The sequence below is a fragment of the Pelodiscus sinensis genome, chromosome 1, assembly GCF_049634645.1.
Source record: "Pelodiscus sinensis isolate JC-2024 chromosome 1, ASM4963464v1, whole genome shotgun sequence".
NCBI classification, from domain to species: domain Eukaryota; kingdom Metazoa; phylum Chordata; order Testudines; family Trionychidae; genus Pelodiscus; species Pelodiscus sinensis.
This window is the reverse complement of record NC_134711.1, coordinates 267238268-267248751: the sequence shown is the minus strand read 5'-3', so window position 1 is coordinate 267248751 and position 10484 is coordinate 267238268. Positions and strand designations below refer to the sequence as shown.

The window sequence follows — 10484 nt, the reverse complement described above, 5'->3', positions numbered from 1 at the left end:
GAACTGTGAGTATGTGACTCCAGGCCTTACAGTAATGGCTGCTACTCTTCAGCCTGGCTACAGAAGGCGGCTTTGGTTCAGGCCTAGCACAGGCCTTCCAACATGGCTACAGAAAAGACATATTATTACATGGTTCCCTCCTACTCATGTGAACTGCCACAGCAGAACTCCTATCTTCCCTTTGTGTACATGCACTGAAAATCTATCCCCACTGAAGTCAATGGGAATTTTGCGGTTGACTTCAGTGGAGCCAGAAGGTCTTCCTGTGACTTGGAGTTTATGTTGCATAGACCCTGACAAAGCCCACTGAGAGCCAACCCAGATGTTTCTTAAAGTGGAGACTGTTCCAGGTCAGCAGAGCTGGGATCAGCAAGTCAGCTAGACTGTCATGTGAGTAATCTGTCCTGAGAAGCCCTAGTTTCCGCAGGCTCATTGGGAGCAAAAAGCTATTGTCAACTTGCAGGAGTCATTGAGACTTGCATGCTGAGGACAAAGACGGTGGCCATTGTTGTCACAGCTAATCTGTGCTCTGTCATTATTTGGGTGCTAATGGTTCCAAAATTGGCTTATTGGTAGCTATGTCCATTTCTTTTATTCACCTGGAGCAGAAAACCTCCTTCTGAAAGAGTTCACCAAAACCCTTCCCCTTTCACTTTAGCCACGCCCACTTTTCAGGCATCACTGAAGGAGCAAGAACACGACTGATGTAGGTGGGGATTGAATGAGAGTTGGCAATACCCCTCAGAGGGGCCTAGTGTTTAGTTACCTGGTGCTCATCACTTTACAAAAACAAAGTCCCTTTGAAGGTGTCCTAATTTGGGAATCCAAAAACTGAGATGCTCTGAAATCACTATTAACACTTGAAACTGCAGGTGTCTGTGCTCTGGACAAAGCCGCTACAGACAACACAAAGTATAGAAATGACACTGTCAGAGCTGGGACACAATAGAAGAGAAAAAAATAGGGGGGAGTGATTGTCATTTCCATAGACAGAAAAACAATGTTACCTGAAGCTTTCTTTTTCTTTCTGCTTCTCTGATTACAATGACCTGCGGAGAATCTCATTTTAGCACAGCATTGGCACAACAGCTCCCTCTGCAGGGAAGAGGTCAGCCTTATTAACTTCTCTAGCCTCACTGACAGCAGCAGCACAAGTAGCCAAACATTCTGCCCCCAGAAATCAGACCATATGGCTTGAAAAGTTGTGAAAGACGGAGCCTGAAACCTCCTCTGAAAAACCAGAACATTTAAAGAGAAGTGGGGGAAAAAAAGTGTTGCTGTTTGCTTCCAACAGTGCACCAAAGGAGGAATGCAATAAGGTGAGTGCCACTGTGTGTGTGTGCGTGCGCATGCGTGCGCGCACACACATGTACTTTTGTATTTGAGCTCTTCCACGTGGCTGAAAATGAAGATTTTTCCTCTTGAAGCTTGGTGTACCTTATTTCATCTCCTCTAGAAATAGATTTTTAATACATTTCCAAAACAGGTTAACTTAGCTGTTTTTGAAATTTTAAGACCATAACAAATACAACTATTTGAAAGTTTGATGTTGTTGTACTCTGACTGCCAATGCTGGAAATATCATTTTTCTAGGAGTTAATCTCTAGCTATGATTTCCTTCTTTGCTATATTTTTAACAATCCCAGGTTGGCAAGAACTACAATGTTTAGTTAGTTGTTGAATGCTGGCTTATTCCTAGTTTGATTTAAAATTTTCTATGCAGAGCTCTGCAGTTTCAAAATGTCTAAATATAATAAAAGGCTTGTTGTGGCCTGTCTCATATTAAAAGGCATAAGGCATCTAGCATTAATGTGGGATTTTAATTATGCAGCTAGGTACACTAGACCTGTTCTATTCTATTAGGTATCAGTTCTGTAAATATCAATGCACAGAATACTTGGTAATATCTCCAAAGAAACTAATAGTCTAATAGAAGAATGACCCATTTTTTTAGATCCCTAACACATATTTACATATTTTGCTATTCAAATAGTTTATATGTGAAAATTTACATGCTACACCAAGCTTGAGATTGGTCTAAACTTTTGTGGTTTGCAGACATGTCGGGATGCTAATCTCCTCAGTGACACAGAATGAGATTTGATAAAATGCTCTCCATGAGGCTGCCTTAGCTTCCACTTATGGTCACAAAGAGACTAGGAATGTTGACCTGCAGGGTATGCTGCACAGTCTCTCTTTTTGCCATTGGTAAAGGAGTGTTTGAGGAGCATAAGTGTTATGGCATGGAGGAGCGGGGGGTCCCATCTGTCGGGTTCTGCTGGGGATTTCATTCTGTTGCTATTTTAAATGCCATAGAATCACAGGGTTAGATAGAACTATAAGGGTCGTGTAGTTAACTCCTAGGCAAAGTTTCCGGATGTCGTATTTAAACCCTCTAAGATGGGTGGCAGTTCTTGGAAAACCTCCTTTTGAAAATTTCCTGTGAAGAAGCTTCCATTACCTCCCAAGGCAGACATACAGAGTGATAATGGATCACATTGACATATCAGGAATCAAAAGAAATACTGTGCTAAACATGAAGGAAGATAACATTATAGCAAATCTGTTATATTGCACCCCAAGAACTAGATCCACAGCAGATACAAATCTAATTAACCGTAGAAACAACGTTTTACCACTTGGGGTAATTAACCATTGGAACAGCTTACCTAGGAATGTGATGGGAGTTTCTATCTCTTGAAGTTTTAAAATTAAGATTAGATGTTTTTCTGAAAGATATGCATTACCTGAACCAGAAGTCATTGGGGTTGATGCAGAAATCTCTGGGTGAAATTCTGACTCAGGTATGTTGAAGGTCAAACTACATTTTTTTTTCTGATCATAAAATCTATAAATCCATGAGGAAAAAAAAAATCAGTGCAGCTCCTTTGATCCAAAATGTCTAATCTAGATTGAAATCCTATTATAGAAGGCTTCATGTTATCCACTGGGTTGTCTTTGTGCCTACTGACAGTGCTCAATTATGTATTGATGAGGATTATAATATGTATGGGACTTGGTTCATATCTGTGCATAGAAATAACTCATTGGATTGTCCCGGTCTTCTCCCTAGAGAAAAAGAGTATTAGGGGATATGAGTTTGGGATACCATGCTTCCGGTTGTCTAAAAGATGCAGACATGCAAAGGTCTAGTGTAGCTGCATTGAGATGAACTGCAAAGAATATTTAACTGGTTTTTGTTTAGTTTATTGTTCCAGACAAAACAAGCAGAAATGCAAATACAAGTGGCAATTATCAAAATGCCTTTTAAAATAAAGAAAGGAAGGATGCCCCCTTTTCTCCTTAAATGCCCAGTGTATTCATTTCATACATTAAAGAGGTGTACGGATAACAGAAAAGCAATTTATTCGTCTGCGTTTTACTTTGCCACTTTCCCAGATGAATAAAGGCCTTTGTGAGGATTTGTTCCAGTTGTAAGAGTGAAGAGGTAAGTATGCTTATAGCAATACATTTGAGCACCTGTACCACGTTTTATCTTTCCCAATAAAGACACCCATCAGAGAGCTGAGCCTTAAGTCTCTGAGATATTGTCCAGTCTATAAATTACCACATTTCTTGTTTGTGTTATTTCCTGTACCTTACCTTTTATCATTTCACTTGCTAATGTCCTGGGTGTTAAGACATAACATAGAGAAAATGCATCAGGAGTCCTGAGTAAATTTAATGTTCCAGTTTAGCTTGATTTTTATGTGTGTTATCTTTTCAGTTTTTAGAACAGACCATGAAGTTCTCAAAAAGCCCTTGTGGGTTGGACTACTTCATTTCTAATTTATTCTGATAATATGAGCCAGAAACAGTATGCTACTAAGATCTGATATTAGGATTACCAGAGCCCTATGCTAGTGCCAATAATACATTACACAGGCTTTGTAATCTCATTTCAAATGCCTTGCGTTTATGGGGGAAGCTATACGATTGTAGAGATCCTTCTAATTTAAATGCCTTACAACATTCTCTGGAGGCTACTGATCTTGCTGGTCAGCAAGGAAAGTACAGACAATGTTGTCCTCCTCTATGGCTGAGCTGGGTGTGGTTATTAGCAAGGGAGTTCATAGAATCATAGAATAATAGGACTGGAAGGGACCTCAAGAGGTCATCGAGTCCAGCCCCCCGCCCTCAAGGCAGGACCAAGCTCCACCTACACCATCCCTGACAGATGTCTATCTAACCTGTTCTTAAATATCTCCAGAGAGGGAGATTCCACCACCTCCCTTGGCAATTTATTCCAATATATGACCACCATATGAAAGTGAAAGGTGTAGAGGGACTTACATTTTGTTTCAATCAACTTAAATCCACAGCCTATAAGTATCTTTTTCTATTTTACATTTCAGACCATTAAGGAGAGTAATAGATTAAATATTTTAAAAATCAAATTAATAAATACACATTAGATGATGCCTTGTACCTATTTATGAACTGACATACAGACCGCAGGCATCAGAGAGAGAGACTTTTTACTGATTCCAGTGGGTTTTGGCTCTCAGATGACTACATCTTAACCTTTCACAGTTCACTTTACCCTTCAAGATATGTGCAGCTTGTTTTGGTTTTCTGTTCTCTGTTTGGACACTGAGGTTAGTTTCCTTTTTGTTTACAATCAGTTTGACCTTTGGATTCTGTGGGGTAGGATGTTCAGATTGCAAAGATTCTACAGGACTATTTGTTCAAAACTAATGGTTTCTATCAATGTTTTAATACAAAATCAGCCTCTCATCGGGGTTGTAAAAGCACGGTTTAACAAAATTTAAATGTGGGGGCATATTGGTAGTGACAATATTTCTTTAAGGCTCTGCTATAAAACCTGTTTACCATTTTTAACAAGATTGATCTTCAGTGACTTGTGTGTCCAGGAAATGCCTGGCTAGGAGTGAGCTCACAGTCTGTTGCAAGTGGAACAGCAGGGGGCCTCATTGCCCACCTGTCTGAATGTTTTTCAAGACTGCTCTTTAAAGAGCCTATTTTTTCCATTTCCCATCTCAGAAACGTATTAGCATGTGCTTCATTAACTGACTTGGAATTTGCTCTTTCTCTCTTTCTGCTTTTTGTTCCTAGCTGAGTTATGTTTTATTGTCTTGTACCCCACACTTCTTTGCATAAGCGGATATTAACTTTTACTTTAAATGTGATCTTCACATTATTATGCATGCATAATATACACACAGCACGATTCTCAGCTGGTATAATTTGTTTTGTTGGAACAACGAAAATTTGTACCAGCTGAGCTTCAGCTTCATATCCCTATCAAATGTCCAGTTTGCCAAACCTATACATGTGGAGGGAAATTTTATATTACATATACATAGATAGCTTATATGTAAGAAAATAGCTACTATGTGGATGCATACATGCAATATCTGAAGACAGTCCCTTTTGCATTAATTATGTGAAACAGTTTATTAGTTCAAGATATAAAACCTGTGCGACTTTTTGAGTTTGCATGTAAGTTATTTTATGGCAAGCTGCTGATTGTGACTGGTTGTTTTTGATTTTACAGTTGGTTTTGTTTGAAAATTGCATACTAGAGCTTCTAGGTACTTCTGTCATACACACATATACATTGAAAAAAGTTTAATTAATTAATTGACATCCCACTTCCCCCATTGCTCCAGAAGCAGAAGTAACCTCTCCTTTCCCTCCCCCTCCCCAAAAAAACACAGGTAAGTATGTTCTTACAGGCTTACAAGCTCACACAAAATTCATCAGGGACCAAGAACTTGGCAGTCTGTCAACTTGGCAGGATTTGCCCTGTTGGCATGACGTTACAAATGAGCTCACTTTTTTTAATCTAACATATTTTCTCCATGCTCCTCCTTTGCTTCTCTGATTGAAACTCTTGCATGTTCTTTAGATGCAGGAACACACGGGTGGGTGACTGCCCAGAAGCCATGCTCAGGGGGGCCTGCTTTCATCAGAAAGCAAGGAGTGGGTTGCATTTGTAGTGCAAGGCTGAAGAATGGAGTTTGGGACAATGCAGGGTGAGGCAGAAGGCACCAGGAGGACAGGTGGGGAGCCCAGGGAGACAGCAAGAGTTGGGGCATGGTGGTGAGGCACCAGGGGATGGATGGGGAACTTGGGAAGGCAGTGGGGGCCAGGGGTATCAAAATACTAATTTGTCCAAGGTGCCATTTTTCCTATGGCCACTACTAGGGAGGTGTCCTGGAGAAGGACACTGTAGTATGTCTTGTGTCTGGAGTCTCTGAAATATCTATGAAAGCTTCTCTCAGCACAGAGAAACCTTAGCATTTAAACCTCTGTAAGGCTCAGCTGTCATCACACCTTGAATGTCAATCTAGGCGACAACCGAGAAAACAGATTGAATGATGTTTTTTTTTTAAATACTCTTGTTTTCCTTCTGCTGAGCCCTGCTCGTGATTTCCTGGATAATCCAATGCACTCAGAGTAGTTGTTCTGCTTGAATTGAAACAAGGCTTCCGGGACTATAATTCTCTGTTTCAGTATAGCAAAGCCTAGATCGATATGTTTTATTTTACTGCTTTTGATGATGAGACATGTTTGCTCATTTCACTCATTAGCACGATTATGAATGTGGTGTTTGTATGAAATTCACAGGAGATCTAATTATCAAGTGTAATTAACAGTTGCTAAACCCAAAGGCACTTTTAGCTGAGCTAGAGAAATGGTAGCAAGCTGAAGCTGTAAGCAATCACTGAGGTTTTGTTACCACTGGGAAGGAAAAGAGTTGGAGATAGAGCAGGATCATTTATAATTTACAATCCTTTTATTTTAATTTAACTACATCCATTAACAAATGTTAACTAAATCTGGTGTGCACATTGATACAAAGTGCATCAGAGCTTATGAGATATCAAGATTGATGCTTGAAGAAACCGTTTCTCCTTCCGCTAGAGAAATCTTTGGGAACAATGCTTAGATAGTAAATGGGGAGGGGAGGCATCGATTATAGAATCATAGAGCTGGATGAGACCTTAGAAGGCCATCAAGTCCAGCCCCCCTGCCCAAGGCAGGACCAATCCCAACTAGATCAACCCGGCCAGGGCTTTGATAAGCCAAGACTTAAACACCTCTAGGGATGGAGACTCCACTACTTCCCTCAGTAACCCATTCTAGTGTTTCACCACCCTCCTAGTGAAATAGTTTTTCCTAATATCCAACCTGGACCTCTCCCATCGCAACCTGAGGCTATTGCTCCTTGTTTTGCCATCCATCACTACTGTGAACAGCCTTTCTCCAGCCTCTTTGGAACCTCCCTTCAGGAAGCTGAAGGCTGCTATCAAATCCCCCCTCACCCTTCTCTTCTACAGACTAAACAGACCCAACTCCCTCAGCTTCTCCTCGTAGGTCATATGCTCCAGCCCCCTAATCATTTTCGTTGCCCTCCGCTGGACCCTTCCAATGCATCCACATCCTTCCTGTAATTTGGGGCCCAGAACTGGACACAATACTCCAGATGTGGCCTCACCAGAGCTGAGTAAAAAGGAATAACCACATCTCTGGATCGATTGGCAATGCTCCTCTTAATGCACCCTAATATGCCATTAGCCTTCTTGGCTGCAAGGACACACTGTTGGCTCATGTCCAGCTTCTCATCCACTGTAATCCCCAGGTCCTTTTCTACAGAACTGCTACTTAGCCAGTTGGTCCCCAGCCTGTAACAATGCTTGGGATTCTTCCGTCCCAAATGCAGGACTCTACACTTGTCCTTGTTGAACCTCATCAGATTTCTTGTGGCCCAATCCTCCAATTTGTCTAAGTCACTCTGGACCCTATCCCTATCCTCCAATATATCTACTTCTCCCCCTAGCTTAGTGTCATCCGCAAACTTGCTGAGGGTGCAATCCATCCCCTCATCCAGGTCATTAATCCAGATGTTGAACAAAACTGGTCACAGAACCGAACCTTGGGGCACTCCACTAGAACCCGACCTCATCCTGACATTGAGCTGTTGATCACTACCTGCTGGGCCCGACCTTCCAGCCAGCTTTCTATCTATCTTACCATCCATTTATCCAATCCACATTCCCTTAACTTGCTGGCAAGAATGTTGTAGGAGACTATATCAGAGGCCTTGCTAAAGTCAAGGTATATCACATCCACTGATGTCCCCATGTCGACAGAGCCAGTTACCTCCTCATAGAAGGTAATCAGATTGGTCAGGCGCAATTTGCCCTTCATGAATCCATGCTGACTATTCCCCTCTTCCAAGTGCTTCAAAATGTATTCCTTGAGGAACCCCTCCATGATTTTTCCAGGGACTGAGGTAAGACTGACTAGCCTATAGTTCCCTGGATCGTCCTTCTTCCCTTTCTTAAAGATGGAAACTACATTTGTCTTTTTACAATCATCCGGGATCTCTCCCGATCGCCAAGACTTTTCAAAGATAATGGCCAAAGGCTCCTAAATGACACTTGTCAACTCCCTCAGTACCCTCGGATGTATTAAGTCTGGATTTATGTATGTTCAGCTTTTCTAAATAGTTCCTAAACTGTTCATTTCCTACCAAGGGCTATCCACCTTTGTCCCATATTGTGTCACTTAGCACTTTAGTCTGGTTCATACAGATTCATACAAAGCAGTTCAAACCAAACCACAAAATACAGGAAAATACCCTAATTGTGACTAGATTCACTTTTTCCCCTTTATTTATTCACAATTTTCTCTTTGTTCAGTTTACTTCCATGCCCCGAATTCCTTGGAGGCATGGTGGTCCTGCCTGGGTTTAAATCATTTTGTGTGTCTCAACTCCTGGTTTAACTCTTCCCCACAAAGAAAGCAGGCAAAGTACCTTATACAATTCAAATTCCAGCCCTCTGTTTTGATTAGTTCTCCTGGCCCCCTGGCCAACACTCTTGCTAGCTACCTGAGTTTAATCCCTCAGTCAGTACTCCTGTCCATCATCAGTCTTTGCACTCTGGAGTTATAAGGGGGCCAAGAGACAATGGAGTGGGCACTGCCAGAAGGCAGTGTCCTGAAGAGGACACTGTGGTCCAAGAGTGACAGAGGTCCGGAGCAGGAGCATTAAGTGAGGACATGGAGGGACACCCGCCAGAGGGAGGTACCCTGCTTCCAAGCTAATTCCTAGTGCTACCAGCAGGAGGTGTCGTGGCAGTGCATGTCTGCCCCATGACATCTAGTCATTACTTTGATCCCATCTGCCTTACTACTTTCAGATGGAGAGTTTAGTTAGCCATTAGAGAATGAGAGATACGTTTGTCTCCCATTTACAACTGAGTTTCTTCACTGAAGGCTCTGGAGCTGCGCTGGCCCAACAGAGCACAATTTGACTACATGTATTTCTTTTTCAGTCGAGATCTGATGTGATGAGCATGTTAACAGCATCTCTCTAAAATCAAGAAGGCAAATAGAAATAAGATAAGACAAGTGCAGGTCAGGGGAGAGAGATAAGCCTGAAACATCGGCTCAAAAAGAATGACTGGCAAAGATTAAAAAATGTAAAAGACGACAGTTGCCAACATTCCTCAGACTCTAGGGCATACAAAGAACTAAACTAAAGAAATTACAAAGAGGGGTGCACCATAAGTGATAAACATGAGTTCAAAAAAAAAGCAATCAAGGTGCTAATTTATTTATACTGGAAAATATTTGCTACTCTATGGGGGTGGGGGGGGGGGGGGCGAGAAGAGCCATCAAACTCAAATCAAACAAAGGAATCAGTAGGGAAGTGAAATGAGGTTTCTGAATGAGAATCCATGGAATTCTAAAGTTCTTTAGATAGAACTAATGTGAAGAGGGTTCAGTGGATTGAAGTTTTATTCATGAGGAATTCTTATCAGAAATCTATTGAGAAATAGATGGAGTGTAAAGGAAGTGGTGTCTCATCAGGGAACTTAAGGTGTGGTTAGATTCTGTTCAACAGTTTTAAAAATTGCTTGTGAGCTGCATTTTAGCTGATGGCAAAAGTTCCCAGAAGAAAGCCAATGTGGTCTTTTATGTTGCTTAAATGAAAATCAGTAAGTTCACAGTTGATCAGAGGAATTCAACTTTCAAACGATTGTTACCATAGAGAAAAACAATGTTATTTCCTGATGCTTCTGAAAAGTATCTGATGTGATATTTCTTTGACCTTTGGAAATATATCGAAAGAGCTTGGACTGAACTGTTGAAACAACTCTTGCCCTACAGATGCTTCACGCTGTGCCAGGTTGCTGTGCTGTGTCATGTCTATGATGGTCGTCTCCTTCACGTTACTTTGTGCCCTCTCCCAAATCCATTAGTGCCCCCCCCAAATTCAATGACCATGTAGTTATGGACAAATGACTGATCATATGAATGTTACAAAATCATCTGGACAATAATGGATATACCATTGTGGATGGGATTTCAAATAGTACTCAGATTTGGCACAATGAGCCGTTTTAGCTTAGTGAACAGCTAATTTTTAAAATCCCTCCCCATAATTTTGTAGAAAACACCCCCCATTCAATTCTTGCCCTTTTTATCAGATATTGTATATTGTAGTT

The 10484-nt window shown here is 41.2% G+C and overlaps 1 long non-coding RNA gene across 1 annotated transcript in view; it reads left to right on the top strand.

Annotated features, from left to right (window-relative positions):
* The first annotated feature begins 935 nt into the window (after window positions 1-935).
* LOC142826468 (uncharacterized) overlaps window positions 936-10484 on the top strand; it is a 150839-nt gene continuing 141290 nt past the window's right edge. The window contains exon 1 of the long non-coding RNA XR_012900610.1: window positions 936-1319. This is a non-coding gene — a long non-coding RNA (uncharacterized LOC142826468). The remainder of the gene's footprint in view (window positions 1320-10484) is intronic.